This window comes from Lutra lutra, chromosome 9, assembly GCF_902655055.1.
Source record: "Lutra lutra chromosome 9, mLutLut1.2, whole genome shotgun sequence".
NCBI lineage: Eukaryota > Metazoa > Chordata > Mammalia > Carnivora > Mustelidae > Lutra > Lutra lutra.
This window is the reverse complement of record NC_062286.1, coordinates 50,294,302-50,312,262: the sequence shown is the minus strand read 5'-3', so window position 1 is coordinate 50,312,262 and position 17,961 is coordinate 50,294,302. Positions and strand designations below refer to the sequence as shown.

Here is a 17,961-nt window from a genome sequence, read left to right as displayed (position 1 = left end):
GTGAAATTTTAGAACACTAAATAAATGTCAAGAAAAAAGGAAATCCTTAAAACTTATAGAATGAAATAAACAGAAACAGCTCACCTACAAATGAATAAAAGACTATCTGATTTCTCATCAGCAACTTGGATAACAGAAGACGACAGAGCAATGCATCCAAAATTCTGAGGGAGAATGATTTCTAACCTAGCATTCTCTACTCAGGCAAACTACCAGGCAAGAGAGGGTAGAAGACATCTTCACATATGCAAGAAATCATTTTACTTCTCTCTTGTAACTTCTTATGAAGTTATTTAAGTATGTTACCACAATGAATCAAGAAGGGGAAGACAATGGGATCCAAGAGAGGGCTCCAAGCTGAAGAAAAATGAAGGGAGGTCCCTAGATGGCAGCTGTGCCACAGCCCTAGTCTCTCCTTGGAAGAGCTAAAAACATTTCAGAAGGAGCCACCCAAGGAAAAGAGGAAATGTCGGAGATCTGATACACTTCTTGAGAATTTGGAACAATTTAAGACAGAGACAAAAATAGAAAATGCAAAAGAAGGCAACTAGAAATACCAGGAAAAAAATTAATATTCCAAGAAATAAAATGTGGTTATGGTACACAGTCATAAGAGTATAAACATTGATTTTTGAATTAACAAAAAACAATATATATCTACATTGGGAGAAGGGAGAAGAGATGGGTGTGGTATAAGATAATTATTTACCTGTAGGTGGCTAATATCCAGCTCTGACAAATAGCAGGAGATACGTATATATAAATAATATGTATATATTATTAAAGGGGTGTAGGTAGCCAACAGAAAAAGCTAAAAGAATTCCAGGTGACCATCTTTGGGAGATGGAACAGTGGAGTATTTAGAAAGCTAGAATGGAGTTTTGTTGTATTTTTGTTATAAACTCTTACATGTGTTACTTTATTTTTAATTATGGTTACATATTATTTTATTTTAAACATTTTAAGACAAATAATTTAATATGACACATATACTCCCACTTAATGGATAATTTTATCCCCCTGATAATCCAGGGTTAAATCCATTTGTTCAAAGTGTATCATGTTTAAATATTCAGGAGAAGTGGTTTCTTCAAGAAGTGGTTTGCAAGAGTACTCAAAGGTATGCATGTGTCAGAGTCTTCTGGAGGGTGCGTTAAAACCTGGATTTCTGAGCTCCACTCAAGAGTTACTGATTCTGTGGATCTGAGCTGTAGACTGAAAGTTTGTGCTCTCTACAAGTTTCCACTTGATGCTGAAGCTGCTGATCCAGGGACCACACATTGAGAACCGCTGCTTTAAGGAAATAATTCCTATTTATATTTTCTTTTTTTTTTTAAGATTTTATTTATTTATTTGACAGAGAGAAATCACAAGTAAGCAGAGAGGCAGGCAGAGAGAGAGGAGGAAGCAGGCTCCCTGCTGAGCAGAAAGCCCGATGTGGGGCTCGAACCCAGGACCCTGGGATCATGACCTGAGCCGAAGGCAGCGGCTTAACCCACTGAGCCACCCAGGCGCCCCCTATTTATATTTTCTATTAAACTGAATCACCATGCATGGATCTTAGTTCACATGAGCTTCACATGCATAACAAGATCACATCTTTGCTTTCAAACTGGGCACTGTGAACTGGTAAGCTTAGCGATGATGCACTGGTAGCTCCAATTGATTGGTGATTTTCTGAGAGTCGGTATCTTCCTCAGCCCTCACAGCATGAGTAGAGACAAGCCCAGTAGCAGATTGTCTTTTCCCATATGGAACCACCTCCAAATCTTTTAGATGGGTCTCACCCCATCTCTCCCCAACCACAACAGGAAAGGCCATGTGGTCCAGCCTAGCCAATCAAACACTCCCCATTCCCCCATCACAGAGATTGGTTCCACGGGAAGCCAGTAAGCTTGGGCGCTACAATGTTGTTTGCCACAGGGAGGGAAATATCCAAGAAAAGTAGAAAAGCAGAGTACTGGTAACACTGTAACTCCTGAGCCAGTTAATTCTGAACTGACTTGACTAATAGAAATGAAATGGAATTTCCCAGCATGTTTTAAAAACGTATTCTTTCATATCTGAAGTACTATGGATTTTCAGATTGGAAATCAAACAAAAGTAAATGCAAAAATGACAAACAGATGAAAACTTCATGGAACTATAGAAGCACGGAGATGTAATGTAGTTCATATTTGGGTAGATGCATACCTCCCCGTTCTGCACTAGTTCAGACCATTCCTTCCTCACCTCCTCCGCAGGTCCTACCTCCTCACAACTTGAGAGAAGGTCCCTTCGAGGAGGATGCAGAAGTAGGAGAAGAACCCAGGCTGCCCCAGAACATCTTCAATGGAAATCATTCATTTGAAACAACTCAAGCAGAGTGCTAACCATTTGCAAAGTGTTTGGATGAACTATTCTAATCAGCAGCTACACGGCTCATCGCAAAAATTTACAAAACTGACCTATCTCTTGAAACAGAATTTCTATCTCTACCATTTTGTATAACGTATATTAATTGAGTGTCAGATATCTTGCTTTCATACTCTCATTTACTCCTGATTAAAATTCAGTGAGGTGCATAATTTTCACCCCCATTTTACAGATGAGGAAATGGAGATTCAAAGAATTAAGAAAGTTACCCTGCGTCACAGGCAGAGCTCAGATTGAAATGGGATTCTCTCTGATTCCCCAACCCCAGGAAGAAAGGCAGGCAGAGAAAGAGAAAGGGAGAAAACGAAGGGAGGTAGGGGGTTGGAAGAGGAAAGAAAGACGTGAAGACATAAGAGACAGAGAGGTCTGGAAGAAGCCATTGACTTCTGAGTTCTAGGCCCTTCCTGAGGTCTAGCTGAATTCCCATCTCCAAGACCTCCCGATGGCATTATAATAAACTCGTCTTTTCTCTTCGGCTAGCTTCAGGTGATTCCCAAGGATATTAACCAGTACAACCGTCCACTACAGTATGTTGCCAGAGAAATTTATTAGCAACAAACCAGCTCTGGGCATAAGGAACAAACTTGTAACAACAGTTTTTCCTACACCAGCCCTTCCACTGCTGCACTCACTCCTCATTATTCTCCCATTCATCTTTAGACCCTGGGGGTGAGTATGGCTTTACAGTGAGGGATCAGACCAAATTCTTTTCTGTCCTGAGTCACGAGGGACCCATTCCACTTTATTGCCCCTGCCACCAGCCTGGACTTCCACTGTGGATCCCTGAGAGCGCAAACCCTACTGACAGAATCAATGCCCTAACACCGTGAGGCTAAGCACCAGAGTGCCACACCAGGGAACAGACACACAGGGTCCCTGCCCAAGCAGCCTTCATGTCTGCTGCAGCAAAGAGGTGATGATACAGCCAACCTGATGGGCATACAATGCATTTTGACTATCAAAACCCTGTTGATTGAATCATGGGCCATTTAACACTGCTCCCTCCCCAAGCCCCTGGCCACAGAGGCACATCAGTTCAGTCCAATGAATCTACTTTGTTCCAGATATTTGCTCTAGACACTGGAAACAAACAGAACAAAATAGATTATCAGGGAAGAAGGGCAAAATATGGTAATAAATCCTTAAGATTAGACATCCATATGTCTGGGGGGAAAACTAAGTAGAAAAAAGGTTGTGCCACAAGCATCAGTCAGCCTTTTAGGAGCTTTCCCTTCCATCCCATCTTTTAAGCCATTCAACATTATACTTAAAAACAGGACCAGCCCAATGTAGTATCCAGTGAACTCCACAGACAGCTCAAAGTATTTTAAAAAAGGACCTCCTGGAGAGCTCATCTGGGATGATTTTGTGAGCTGAATTGACAAAAACGATGTGGGGTCATGAGGGCTCTAAAGACTAAGCTTAGGGGCGCCTGGGTGGCTCAGTGGGTTAAGCCGCTGCCTTCGGCTCAGGTCATGATCCCAGGTCCTGGGTTCGAGCCCCACATCGGGCTTTCTGCTCAGCAGGGAGCCTGCTTCCTCCTCTCTCTCTGCCTGCCTCTCTGCTTACTTGTGATTTCTCTCTGTCAAATAAATAAATAAATAAATAAAATCTTTAAAGACTAAGCTTAGAAATTAGAGAAAGGCCACCTTCCCAACCGATAGTTTATTCATTGCCTCTGGGCCCTGCAGACCTCACCTGTGTGTGCCCCAGAAGAGGAAGAGAAAACAAGTAAACAAAATATCCCCTCGCAAACCACCAGTAGCAAAAACAGGTGCAATATCCAAATCGAACAACAGAAATGTGTAATGAAAGGAGGCCGGCCGTTATTTAGTTTCTATCCTGAGATGTTATACCAACAGATGGAATCCGGGGAAGAAGCACGTCTCCGTGCTCTTGCTTACTTCCCATAAAATCCGCAGCCAGGGGGCACCTGGGTGGCTCAGTGGGTTAAGCCGCTGCCTTCGGCTCAGGTCATGATCTCAGGGTCCTGGGATCCGGCCCCGCATGGGGCTCTCTGCTCAGTGGGGAGCCTGCTTCTTCCTCTCTCTCTCTCTGCCTGCCTCTCTGCCTACTTGTGATCTCTCTCTGTCAAATAAATAAATAAAATCTTAAAAAAAAAAAATCCGCAGCCGGTCTTGTAAATTTCACAAAGGCAAAAGAAACGTGCATTGCCTAGAGGAAAAAGATTCTCAGTTCCATCAGATGAGAAGAAAAATGAACTAACTTGCCAAGGTGTCAGAGAGAGTGCATTTCATATCATTTCAGTTAATCTGGTGTGAGGTGCTATGCCCCAAACCGGTGAACTCAAGACAGCAGGGTCACTGACACAGGATAATTTTTTTTTTTTAAAGAAAAGGCAAATATCCAATGCTCGTTTGGAGGATCTATTCAACTTTCATGGTACTCTCCTTCTCTGTGTGTGTGTGAAGCTCATTCTCAAATACTCTGTTCACATTGTCAAGCACATTTTTCTTTATCTGTATAGTTTTCTCTACTATCTCTGAAACTCCAAGCTGCAAACTTACCTTCACACTCTTAGCACTGGAAACCAGGATCCAAATCTCAGGAAGGCTGGTGTCACTTGCTCTGGTGCTGTTAGGTGGCAAGAAGGACACTCTTGTGATTTCCAGACTGAACTGTATTTGGGGCATTGGAGATTGACTTATGGAGCTCAGTGGCGGCTAGCCATGTGACCAGGGTGGGGGAAGGGACACTCCTGCAGGGCAAGGAACCAATGCCTGTTCAGCTGACAGACCAGGGTAGAGCAGGGTCTGAGCAGAGCCGGCCATAATTGTAGGTGGACAACTTTGCTCTAAATTTCTTCTTGGATTTTAACTTAGCCTTGGTTTTTAGATGCTTGTTTATCTCCCTACATGATTTCTATCCTAAGTCCTTTTTGGATTCTGTCTTGGAGGGATGTTAGAGAGGGAAGAGACCTTAGGGATGATCCAGCACCACCCCTCACCCCAAGGTCACCCATTTTACAGATTGGTGGCAGCACTTCCAGGAGCTTGCAGAGGCCTGGGTTTGGTATGGTGTACTGGGGGACCCCAGCTGGCTGGCACCCCAAATTACAGCTCACTTGAATAACTTTAACCCTTGGATCATTAGAGCTTTGAGAACTGCTGAGATGCCAGTAATGAATCTTATCACATTGCAGATGCCTAAATCTGCAGCTGTCAGATTAGGCCATGGCTTAGAAATTGTACTTGTAGTCAAAGAGTTTATATGGGGGCTCCTGGGTACCTCAGCCCAGCATCCAACTCCTGCTTTCGGCTCAGGGTGTGATCTCAGGGTCCTGGGTTTGAGCCCCAAGTGGGGCTCTGTGCTCAGCATGGAGTCTGCTTGTCCCTCTCCCTCCCACTGTGCCCTACCCCCCTTCTCACTCATGCGTACTCTCTCTCTAAAGTAAATGAATCTGTTTAAAAAAAAGGCGTTTATATAAACATGTGCACTTATGTTTCTGTATCTCTGTCACAGTCTCCTTAAAATACTCTGAGATGATCTTTCTGGAGGGATTAGGGGACACCAGGAGCTGGAAAGATATTTGACCTCAAAGACCCTGAAGATTTCTCAAGACCAGAGCCATCTGAGCAGCCTTCTAGTTCACATCTACTTCTGTACCCAAATGGTCTGTGCTGGCTGCCTGCTAACCAAAAGGGGGATAGTAGTAATGACGGTGGAAATGGTCAAGGGAGAAGTGGCAGGGGGAACAGTAGCAGTGGTGATCCGGTAGCTGGGCATAGAGGGACATCGTAGAGGCATCAGTGGAGGTGGTGGATGTGAGGATGGAGGTGATGAGGGGCAGATGGAGGTGGTGATGGGGGAGGGGCAAGAAGGTGCCCTGAATGACAGAGTAGGAGATTCTTGATACTGACTAAGGCTGATGACCCCTGGGATGACAGGTATGAAATGGTAAAGCCATGGCATTAGAAGTCTGAAGAACCTCATTCTATCCCCAGAGCTGTGCAGTCTTAAGGTAATCACTTCACCTCTCAAGGATTCTAGTTTCCTTGAAGTAGAGTTGGCACTTAAATGGTCTTGTTAGGGGAAACTCATCCCTCTCCCTCTAAACCCTTTACCATTCCCTATAACGTAGTAGCTTCTGTCCTTTCTAAAGTCTCAAAAAGAGTACTCACTTACCCCTCTACCCCCTCACTCAATTTCACCCAGTGGAGGAAGAGTGACTCAGGCAATCGGCACATTTGGGAGAATACAGTGGGCATGTGCCATGGCTCAGATCTGACTGAGAACTGCCTGCTTCAGAGAAAATCCAAGTTGGGCTCCTCTCCTCTCTTCACAGCAAACTTGTGGGGCAGTTTCTCACCCTGCAGGTAGGGAGTCCTCCAGTGTTGGGTAAACAAGCTTAATTCTGGTGGAAAAAATTAGGAAGCCTGATTGTGGGTGTGCATTCTGAGACAAATTCTCCAATTAGCTCTACCTGTTACAAAGCTATTTTGACTTCTACCTATGGGACTTCTGTGTCTTATTATTTCTCATTTGATTCCAAGCATAGAGGGAAAGATTGTAAACAAGTATCCTCCTCAAATCCCAGTGCTGATGAATTAATGAAAAAGCCTGCATAGAGTTGGTTGGACGAAATGGTCTCTAAATTTCCTTCAAGCTTTAACATCCTGTGGTTCTACAAGTCTATGTCTCTGGAGTAGAACAAATATTTGTGAAGCTGGGAGGAAGGTTGAGACTTTTAGTGGACAACTTCCTGATTTCTGCCTCTCTTCTTTCCTGCTTTTCAACCCGATGAAGACCTCTACTCTCCAGACATTTTCCTCTTTCCCCCTCCAACAGCCCTACATGGCTTCATTTACCCCTATTCTGGTCTGGACCCCATGAAGAGTTACTTCACTCTCCCTTCATTGATACGCACAATGTCTTGCTCCTGCCCTGCCAATCTTTTGGTCTAAATCAGCCCCACTGCTACACTTCTCCTCCTGTACTGAGCTCTCTTTTGTCTCTGGAGAAAGCCTGTATTCAGAGGGAGAGAAAAGAGCCAAGACCGAGAGTGGTAGAAGAGTGTGTGTGTGTGTGTGTGTGTGTGTGTGTGTGTGTGTGTGACTAAGAGACAGAATGGAGAGAGACAGACCTAGTCCAGTGGTACCTATGGCCAGCTCTACCCCTGGCCTTCCCCATGGTTTAGTTTTGTGAGTAAAAAATGTTGAAGGAAGATCTGGCTGTCCCATTCCTCTCCTCTCCCTTACCTATGGCCTCGCTCACTAAGCTCACTTAGCTTACTGCTAAGGGGACTGGTTTGCCCAGCCAGCATTAAGCATGGGGACAAACACTTGAGGATTTTCAGTCCTTCCTCACCACCAGAGTGGTAATGGCTGAGACTCATGCATTGACTTAGGAGCAAGGGAAAAGATTGGACCAATGGGTTCTTAGTCAGAAGTGTTTCCCCCCCAAGGGGACATTTGGCAATGACTGGACACATTTCTGGTTGTTAACACTGGGATGAGAGTCCTACTGGCCTCTAATGGGTAGAGGCCGGAGATGCTGTTAACATCCTACAATGTGCAAGAAGCCCCACAGACTATCAAAAGTGCCAAGGTCAAGAATCCTGGATTTGACTGCTCAGACCCCTCTGGTTCTAGAAACCAAAATGCCTCTAATCCAGGCCAAAAGAGTACTCCATATGGGCCCACTGTATTCTCCCAAATGTGCCGATTGCCTGAGTCACTCTTCCTCCACTGGGTGAAATTGAGTGAGGGGGTAGAGAGGTAAGTGAGTACTCTTTTTGAGACTTTAGAAAGGACAGTAATTTGCAGTAATTTGCAGCTTTGGACCTCTGGGCCTCTGTTTCCTTTGGAGACCTGGCACACAGAGGTGGTTACTTCACAGGGACAGGTTCCCTTCCATCTTCTGGTTCAATGCCACCTGAACCCCACCTGAGTTTAAAAGATGGCAGGTCTTAAGCAGGTCTGACATTGGGGGTGAAGTCCCATGAAAGAAAAATGAACTTTCTACCCCTGTGTTGCTGGGAACAAGGATTATTTGGGTGCCCAGCAGGCTTCCCTAGAACTTTTGCCCACAAAAGGTTTTCCAAAAGCTGGCAAGCCTCATGCCAGTATGCGTGATTTTTGTCTCTCAGAATGTTTGTGCCAAGCTTTGGCGGGTGGTACAAGACTGGCTGCCCCAGATTCTTTTCCACTTTAGCTGCTTTTGAACTGTATCCAGGGTTGAGGAGGGAACATATTGTGGCATGTCAAGACTGTATGAGAAGGCAAGAAAAGCTGAGAGATATCTTAAAGGGAAGCTGAGAACCCTGAGGAGGCCAGGCTCGGGTTATGTGGTGGGTGGGTTCTCTCCTTCTGCCAGCTCCATCTACCCCCAGGCACTGCTGTGGCCTGTGGCCTGCAATAGCACAGACCTCAGCTCACTCTGCACAAACCACACTGCACGTCCTGCTATTCTTCTAACATCTCAAGCTCATTCCCACATCAGCACCTTTGCACTTACTGCCTCCCCCACCTTCAGGTCTCTCATGTACCCAGCTTTCTGATGCCAAATACCTAAGAAAGTCCTCCCTGACCAGCCTCTCCAAAATGCCCCTCTCTAGTCTTTAACTCTGCCTTATTGGACTACATGGCATTTCTATCCAAAACCACATTATATATTTGTTTGTTCATTCATTACTTTCTCTTCCTCTGATCTGGCAGAGACTTAGTCTTGTTCACTGAGGTATCCCTGACACCTATAATAGAGGCTTATGAACGGTTGGTTCGAATCCTCACTCCACAAACTTTGGGATGTTGAGCAAGTCACCTATCTATTTTTTTCTTCAATTTCCTCAGCTGAAAAGTGGAAATCATACCTACCTCAGTGGTTATTATGAGAACTGACTGAATCCGTGTATGTAAAATCTTAGGTCAATGTCTGGCACACAAAATAATTAGTAGCAACTAGTAATATTATCATTAGCATACTCCCAGGAAGTTCACACCATGCCTGTTCTGTGGAGGCCGGGAGACAAAATCCCTCTGCAGGCCGGGAACAGGACCTTTTCTCTCCTCTGCATCTGCTCTCTGCTGCCCTCTCAAGGCCCTGGATGGAGGTTGGCAAAAGAGAATATTAAGGACTCCATGGATGACATACTTCCCAAAGGAAAATGAGCCATCCCTTTTTTTAAGCAAGCCACACTCCCAATGTGGCAAGCTTGGCCCTTGACAGAGCTGCCACTGGAGTCATCATTTGACAAGTTCAATTACGAATCACTAAGGCCACAGAGGAACTGCGGGTGCTTGGGAATCCATCCCTTGGGCTCCAGGAGGGTCTTGGAGCAAACCCTTCTCCCTTCCCCCAGGCTGTACTTCCTGAGCCTGGGGACAGTGATCCGTCAGCCAACCTAAGCCACCCTGGAAAGCCGTTCCTCACCCTGTCCCTCATTCCCTATTGGACTGTGTTTCACCATGTGGGTCAAGTGATCTTCATGCTGTCAGCCTAAAATGAGAGGGAAAGCCACTCCTCTGGGGGCTTCTGGATGGGGATTCATTAACAAGAATCTGGAGACACATATACACTGTCTGATGAAAAGATATAATAGGGAGAAAGATTTCATTTTCAATAGTGACAAAATTCCTCAAACATCTAGAAATAAACTTGCCTAGAAATGCATATTTTATATGAGAATGTAAGAAAAAAATTTGCTAAGAAGCATAAAATAAGGTAACATATTCCCGAATGGGAAAATTGAATAGAGATAGATGTTAAATATTTATAAATGTATATACATTTTAAATATGACAAATAGTCATGGTTAAGGTATTAGCTTAGAATTTACAGAGCTTTTACTATGTGTTAGGATCTGGGCAAAGAGCTTTATAAAAGCAGTGGTTAAGAGCAGGAGGTCACATGACTCTGGGCAGGATACTTATAACCCTGAGACTTGGTTTCCTTATCTGTAAAATGGGAATAATGGTATGTATCTCATGAGTCTGCTTAGGATTAAATAAGGTAATTTGGAATAGTGCCTGGTAAGTGCCAAGCACTTAATTAATATGAACTACTGTTATCTGCATTTATAGATAAGGAAACTAAAGCTGTGAGAAGATAAAATAACTTGCTCAAGTTCACCCACAGCTGGTAAATGTCTGAACTAGCCTGGGGATGCGGTTAGGGAGGCTTTCCTAAAAGATACAGGAAATTATATCATAATAGTTAAAACAAAGCACATCTTATATAAGGCATTCATATACGCCTTGCAAAATAATATTCTGAATGATTAGCCAGTGTCTGCTACTGATGAATGAATGAATGAATGAATAACAGCCTGGTATTTTCTTTACTTCCTTTCCTGCCTCCCATTTAAACAGCCAGACCATTCCATGCTTTGCCTCAGGGAAGGCATATGAAAGCAGAAAAAAGAGATAAAAGGAGCCTCTTCCCTCAGCTCAATTGAAAAGACTCCTGAGCAAACCTAGACTGAAGTATGGGAGAATATGATTATGATGATCAAGGCTGTCCCCTCCCCCTCACCCGAGGTGACACAAAGACATGGAGAGAGACTCGGTGCTCCACTGGGACCTATAGATACCAACAAACAAGAACAGATGAGACAAGGACAGATGATGTCAAGGGTAGGGGCCTTTGTAGGTCCCTAATAGTCCAGTACCCCACCCCACTCTGACCCCCAAAATGGAAACTGGAACTGACAGGGATTTAAAAAGCACCTTTTTAAAATGGGGACCCAAAATACAGATGGAGATTGTTAGAAAATAAATGAATGCTTCTTATACACTTCAGTTTAGAGGCTGAAACTGGATTCCAAAGGATAGATTTTTAAAGAAAATAGCGTTGGAGAAATGTGCTATTAAAAAATTTTCCATTTAGAGGAGAAGCTTGGGCAGTGGACAAAGGCAGCAATGTATTTATTTATTGGACTCAGCACATTCATCTCTGCCCTGAAATTAAACGTGATTGTCCTTAAGACTGGGGTTGAACTTGCATCTCAATTTGCCTTGGACAGTCACCATCTGCCCACTTGTCTTGGCTTCATTGTTAGTACTGCCCCCTTTCATTCTCAAAAGACTTCCAGTTTGGGCAATAAGTTATGTGGTTACTCTGTTAAGATTTTAAAATTCAAGCAATCCTGTGGGTGAGCAACTTTTAGCTAGATGCCATGAAACAGAAAGTTTCATACTCTCCAGGCAGGGGCGGCTGGAGGTCAGTGGAGCAATGAAGTGACGCCTCCGGAGGGGCTAAGAATCTTACCTGGACGGGAAAGGAAGAGTCAGGCACTGTCTCATGAGAGGAGTCTGGGTAAGGTTGAAGGTCAGGTGCTGTGTGGAGTTAAGAGAACACTGGTGGGGTTAGAGAGGGAGGTTTGAACTTAATCTTTCACACATGAAACAGCTCAGAGTGTTTCAATATCAGCATGGCCCAGGTTATGCTCATGGGAGCAGGCAAGAAATGGAACCCAAATTGTGTTTGGGGTTAGGGTCTAGACAGCTAAACACTTGGAAAGAGGGGATGTCTACTCTCTACCCTTTTACTTCTATTACATTTTGAATCTTGTGACTGTATTACCTATTCAGAAAAATACAGATGCAAAATGGAAATTTTAAGGAATGGAGTCTACCTTGCCCATAATCTCTAGATAAACTGTGGAACCATTTTGTCAGGTTTCTAAAATGCCATCAGGAAAACAAGTGGCCTTTAAACATTTGAAAAGATGTTCAACCTCATTTTTAAAAAGTAGGGTTGGAGGCCTGGCTAGCTCAATCGGTTAAACAGTTAAGCATCTGCCTTTGGCTCACGTCCTGATCTCAGGGGTCCTAGAATCTGAGAGTCATGCTCCCTGTTCAGTGGGAGTATGCTTGTCCCCCTGCCCCTCCTCCGACTCATGCCTGCATACTGTCTCTCTCTCTCTCTCACTCAAATAAGTAAATGAAATCTTAAAAAAAGAAGAAGAAGAAGAAGAAGCAAATTAGAGCCACAATGAAATGCCACTTTTTAACTTTCAAATCACCAAATATCAAAAGGTTTCATAACAGTAACAGGGGAAGGAAGTGGGCCCTCTTCCACACCACGGCTGGTGACCCTGCATTGGGCATATGCAAATGCAGGGTTGATGGGGCCACTTTGGCAATATTTATAAAACTTTAAAATGCACATACCTTAGGGTGGCAGTGACTTTTTGTCTAGAAATTTATCTTGGGCATATACTCCCACCTGTGGGTAAAGACGTATGTGTGGTTTGGGGCAGTTACCCACCTCCCTGCAATTTTATGTCAGAGTATTATCATGGAAATTAAATGATACAATACATGGAAAGAACTGTAAAGGATTTGAAGATGACACATAATAAATGCCCAGTAAATTCTGGCTGTTATTATTACAGCATTGTTTGTGGCAGCAAAGCACCGGAAACAACCTGAATGTCCATCTATCGGGGACTGATTAAAAAAAAGTTTTGTCTGTACACTGGAAAACCATGAGCTTTTAAATAGAGTGAATACTCTTTAAACAATGCTATGAAATGATCTTTAGAAATATTAAGTTGGGGGGAAAAAGCAAAGTATAGAACAGTGCTTATGGTTTGCCACCATTTGTTGGTGCAGGGAGCAGCAGGTGCACCTATGGGGGCATAGTCTCTCCAGGGAAGAAGTTACAAGAACCTGGTTTCACTGAAGATTCCTGGGAGCAGAACCAGGAGGCAGGTGCCCATAGGCCACTGGTATAACCTCTTGTCCCTTTTATATTGTCCACATAGGGATGTGTTTGCTATTCAAAAACAAATTCTACTTCTGGATATATATATCCCAAAGGGCTAAAAAGCAGGGGTTCAAAGAGATACTCATACTGTACACCAATGTTCGTTACTCACAATAGGCAAAAGGTGGAAACAATCTAAATGTTTATCTATAGATGAAAGGTCAAACAAAATGTGGCATATCCATGCAATTCAATATTACTCAGCCTTTAGAAGGGAAGAGAGGTGCCTGGCTGGCTCAGCTGGTAGAGCGCATGCCTCTTTAGCTTGGGGTTGTAAGCTTGAGACCCACACTTGGTGGAGACCTCACATAAAAATAAAGTCTTAAAAAATGTTTCTAAATGAAAGGAAGGAAAATCTAACACAAGCTACAACATGCATGAACCTTGAGGACACTGTGCTAAGTGAAATAAGCCCGACCCAAAAAGACAAATGCTGTACGATTCCACTTGTACGAAGTACCTAGAATAGCCAAATTCATAGAGACAGAAGGCAGAATAGTGGATCTGAGGCTGGGGAAGGGGGCATTGGGGAGTCACTGTTTAATATATACAGAGTTTCAGTTGGGGAAGATGAAAAAGTTCTGGATATAGATGGTGGTGATGGTTGTACAGTAATGTGAATGTACTTAATGCTATTAAATTTGTATCCTCAAAAATAGTTAAAATGGTAAATTTTGTTATGTATATTTTACCACAAAAAAGTAAATAATTTTGATTTAATATTAAATAAGGTAATATATAATTTTAAACACTTCTTTAAAATAGTGGGGGTTTTTTGTTTTTTGTTTTTTGTTTTTTGTTTTTGCTTTGACTGGAGTTATGTTAGAGGTAGAGTCTGATTACAAGGAGCTATAATGTATGAGACACAACAAGGAAAAAACCCTAAAAAAGGACCCTTAGTCTCTGAACCCTGGTGTTCTCCATGCCAGGCGAACCTACTGTGCTGACTGGCTTCTAGGGGATTCCTGATACAGAGCAGATGTGAAAGCCTGAACCAGGACCAAGGAAGGAGGGCAAGCAATTTCATCTAAGACAGGGAAGAAAAAGGAAGGGAAGAGATGGTGGGTAGGGGCAGAAGCAGAGGAAATTCCCACCTGGCCACATAGACTTTCTCCATGAGAAGTGGTGAGGGTTGGGAGTGTGTGCCTTTGGGGTGGATTTTGAGGGTAGTGGAAATGTTGACCTTCAAGGGGTCAGACCAGGGATGTGTAAAAAAATTGCCATGTCTCCACTGAGGACCCTGGTCAGGCTGGAGATCAGACACTTGTAGAGAGAATTTTCCTACACCTCCCACCTCTTCTTCCTCCCCAGGCAACAACCCTGAAGCCTTTGCAGAACCCTGGGAGCTGAATAAGTGAGGAGGAGTAGAAACCAGGACTTTCCATCCATACCGCCAACCACCATGGGCCTCTCTTCTTCAGCAACACCAGATTGGGATGGGAAGAGGCCCCAATTTTAAATTGAGATTGAGGTTTGGATTATCAATGGGATCAACATTATAATTTCTGAAATGAGCCTGAGACCAAGGGTGACCAGAACAATCATATGACTTGTCTAAATTTTATCCAGGGGCAAAGCAAGATTCAGCCACACCAAATAAATCTAAAAGAGCAATCATAGGTAAAACTCAGGCTGCTTTCTGATTTTACCCCATGAGTCATGCTGTTTAATGGAACACTTACACTACCTTCAACATGCATGTATCTTGCACCTCCCGCTAGACTGTAAGCTTTCTGAGGGCAGGGCCCATGGGCTATTGATCAGCATATTGCCACCACAGCCCAGCAAAGTGCCTTGCATGTACACAGTAAGCCATGGGGTTATATGATTCGGTGCATGGGGACAGGGTCGCTGGCGACATGACTAATGCACCATGGTAAAAATTGGCTAGGCAGCTAGAAGCAACAAGGCAGTACTTTGGAAACTCATCCCAGAAAACTCCTTACCTAGATCACTGAGTTCATGAAATACACTTTATAAAGGGGCTAAGTCGTTTGGTTGGTTAAGCATCTGACTCTTAGTTTTGGCTCAGGTCATGATCTCAGGGTCCTGGGATCAAGCCCTGTGTTGGGCTCACCACTCGGTGGTAAGTCTGCTTCCCCTCTCCCTTTGCTCCTCCCTCTGCTCATGAGCTCTCTCTCTCTCTCTCAAATAAATCTTAAAAAAATTTAAAAGAGCCCGTGTTCAAGGAATTCTGATATAAAATGACCTGTGTGCCCAGGTTTGGGGTAAAAGGCATAGAAATGAAGTAGGTGTGGATGATCATGTTCTGTTTCTCTGTTAGAGCCACTCCTGTTCTGAATTAAGGGGAAGCAGGCTAACAAGAGGAGGATGCAGTCAGACCCAGCTCATGACCTATGAGAGCAGGCATGAATGCTGCAGTGCTCCATTAGGCTTCAAACCAAGCTGAATCCATTTTTGCATAAGGAATCTTATAGGGCTCCTGACTTCAAAATTATATAAAATAATGCAAATTATGTACTTCTGAGAGAATAAATTAGCTGAAGAAGTACAGACCCCAACTCTTCAGACAGGGAAGTAGATCGCAAGTAGCTGAGTAGCTCGAGAAGCAAAGTTTTCTCCAGATGAAGGTTATGAAAGGGAAACCCAAGACCGGTTGGTTCTGGTTTGCGGATGGTAACATCAGAGAACACACACTGCCTTCTATTTTATGTGACAGCATCACTCCCGCTGAAGTATCTCCTTTGTTGGCCCGGCCTCCATCAACGGTCACAGAGCAGGGAGGTAAAAGAGAAGCTATTTGTATATCTCCATCAATAACTCTGAATATTGATTACTGCCTCTCTGATAAGATGAACTTAACCAAAGGGAGAGTGGGCAAGCATTTAGTCAAGCAACAAGCCACTCACTGAGCACCTTCAATGGGTGGGGAAAGACGGCTCTCTTCAGACTGGGCAACCCAAAATAAGCTGGGGGTGGGGGGCAAAGGGGAGAAGAGCATAGTTGGTGGGGTTTTAGGGTACTCCTGAGAACATGCTTCAGCTTGTGAGCTCACAGCTCAGTCCCAAATTCCAGGAAAGTAAAAAACTCTTTCTTGGGGACAGAAGCTCACAGAGCTAAGGGCTCTGGATTTCTAAGTTAGAATTTCATCAAGGGCTGGGTGACCCTTTCTTGGATAGACAACTAATCCCTAGAAGTCCTGATTTGCAAGAACTACAGTCTGTTACATATAGAAAGAGAGATGAGGACTAGCTCCCCTGCTTCTCATGCATAATCTGCTTCCCATTCCCAGAGCCCAAGAAGCAGATCCTTGGTAAAGGTCACCTCCTTCAGGTGGGAAAGCTTAGGTGAAGTAGGGATTTTTATATAAGTCTCATGTTTCCCTGAGTCATAGAAGCCTCCAAGAAGATGCTGGACATAACCCTTATTGAATTGAAAGAAGCTCGAAGGAAGAACAGGACCAAGCCTCATGACTACCATGGCTGAAGAACCTGGATTAAGAAGGGCAGTTAGACCAACATGCAGAGAATACAACTAGATCTAGATCTCAGCCCCTCAGGGCACGTCTGACATTGCACAGATGCACGTGCCCCTAGACGCTCCCCTCTCCAAAGGTGGGGGTAGGTAGGGGAACGCAGAATAGCAACACCACCACAGGACAACCTGGTGGTTATCTTGTCCTTCACTATGTTGAAATAGGTAAAAATTAAACAAGAGACTGTCCCTTATCTTTGCTCTCTAAATCCTGCACCCGCCCTTAGCAAAAAGCAACAAAATTCTCACCTGACCCTCTGTGGGCTGGAGACACCTGCCTATACCATTGGGTTCATTCATTCACATCCCCAAACCTGAACCTACAACCAAGCTGTTAACTCCATGTATTTAAAATCCACTCTACTCACCCACATGCAGTAGTGCAGTAACTGGTTGCTCCGCTGCCACTGCCACCGTTGAATCCAATCCTTTAGGGTGGGCCTTGCCTTTGGAACCCACCCACCTCTCCTTTTTTTCCTACCTCTGCTATTAACATAGCCCCTCCTCTATTACCTCACCAACCATTTTAGAACCAAAAAGTCTTTGTCTATTCACAGACACCGTAAAAGTAACATTTGATTTAAGTTTTTAAATCTAATGTCTTTGTCTTCCTCAATTCTTATTGTTTTATCTAATCAGCATGTCCTAGGGAGGGTTATTACTTGTGGGTTTAGCTTGCCCAAGCACAATGGGGCCAACTGAGCCGTTTCCCGAGAGAATCAGCTTCTTTAAGAGACAATCCTCAGGAAAGATGTCCTCTTTGCCTCATCTCCTCAGAGGCCTGAGATTAAGGAGCACATTCCACATCCCACAGCCCCTCCAGCTCTGCAACCCCCAATTCCTGACTCTTCGGAGAAGGAAATGGCCAAGAGAAATGAACAAGGCATTTGAACAAATCAAACCCTACAAGAAAAGCCTTGCGTACTCTGTGATTGTTTACTTTATGATTGTTCTAAGTCTTGTGCTGAATTTTAACCTCATTTTAACTGCTTTGTAAGTAGGAAAGATAGACCAATCAGCAGGGAGAAGGCCTAGACAGTGAGTAGAAGTGAGGGGAAAAGAAGTGCTCACAGTGGGGGAAGGGATACACAGTGTTGAGGTGTGGGCACACAGTGTTGGGGTGTGGGCACACAGTGCTGGGGGGTGGACACAGTTCTGAGGGTGTGCGGACAGACACAGAGTGTTGGGGGGTGAGCACCCAGTGTGGGGGGTGTGGGCACACTGCAGGGTGTGCAGGCACATAATATTGGGGGGCAGATACACAGTGTTGGGTGTGGGCAAACATGGTTGGGGTGTGAGCATACAGCGTTGGGTGTGTGC

At 44.1% G+C, this 17,961-nt stretch overlaps 1 protein-coding gene across 5 annotated transcripts in view; it reads right to left on the bottom strand.

The window, feature by feature from the left end:
- Positions 1–17,474, bottom strand: part of SLC4A5 (solute carrier family 4 member 5) — a 107,546-nt gene extending 90,072 nt beyond the window's left edge. For 3 of the 5 annotated variants that reach the window (XM_047745378.1, XM_047745383.1, XM_047745382.1), the window contains exon 1: positions 17,010–17,474. The gene's annotated coding sequence lies outside the window, so the exon portion shown is untranslated. Of the gene's footprint in view, positions 1–4,943; positions 5,011–6,561; positions 6,651–6,745; positions 6,791–9,359; positions 9,455–17,009 lie in introns of those variants that run through there. The other 2 variants (XM_047745380.1, XM_047745379.1) reach the window with 2 other exon arrangements.
- Between the last annotated feature and the right edge of the window lie 487 nt (positions 17,475–17,961).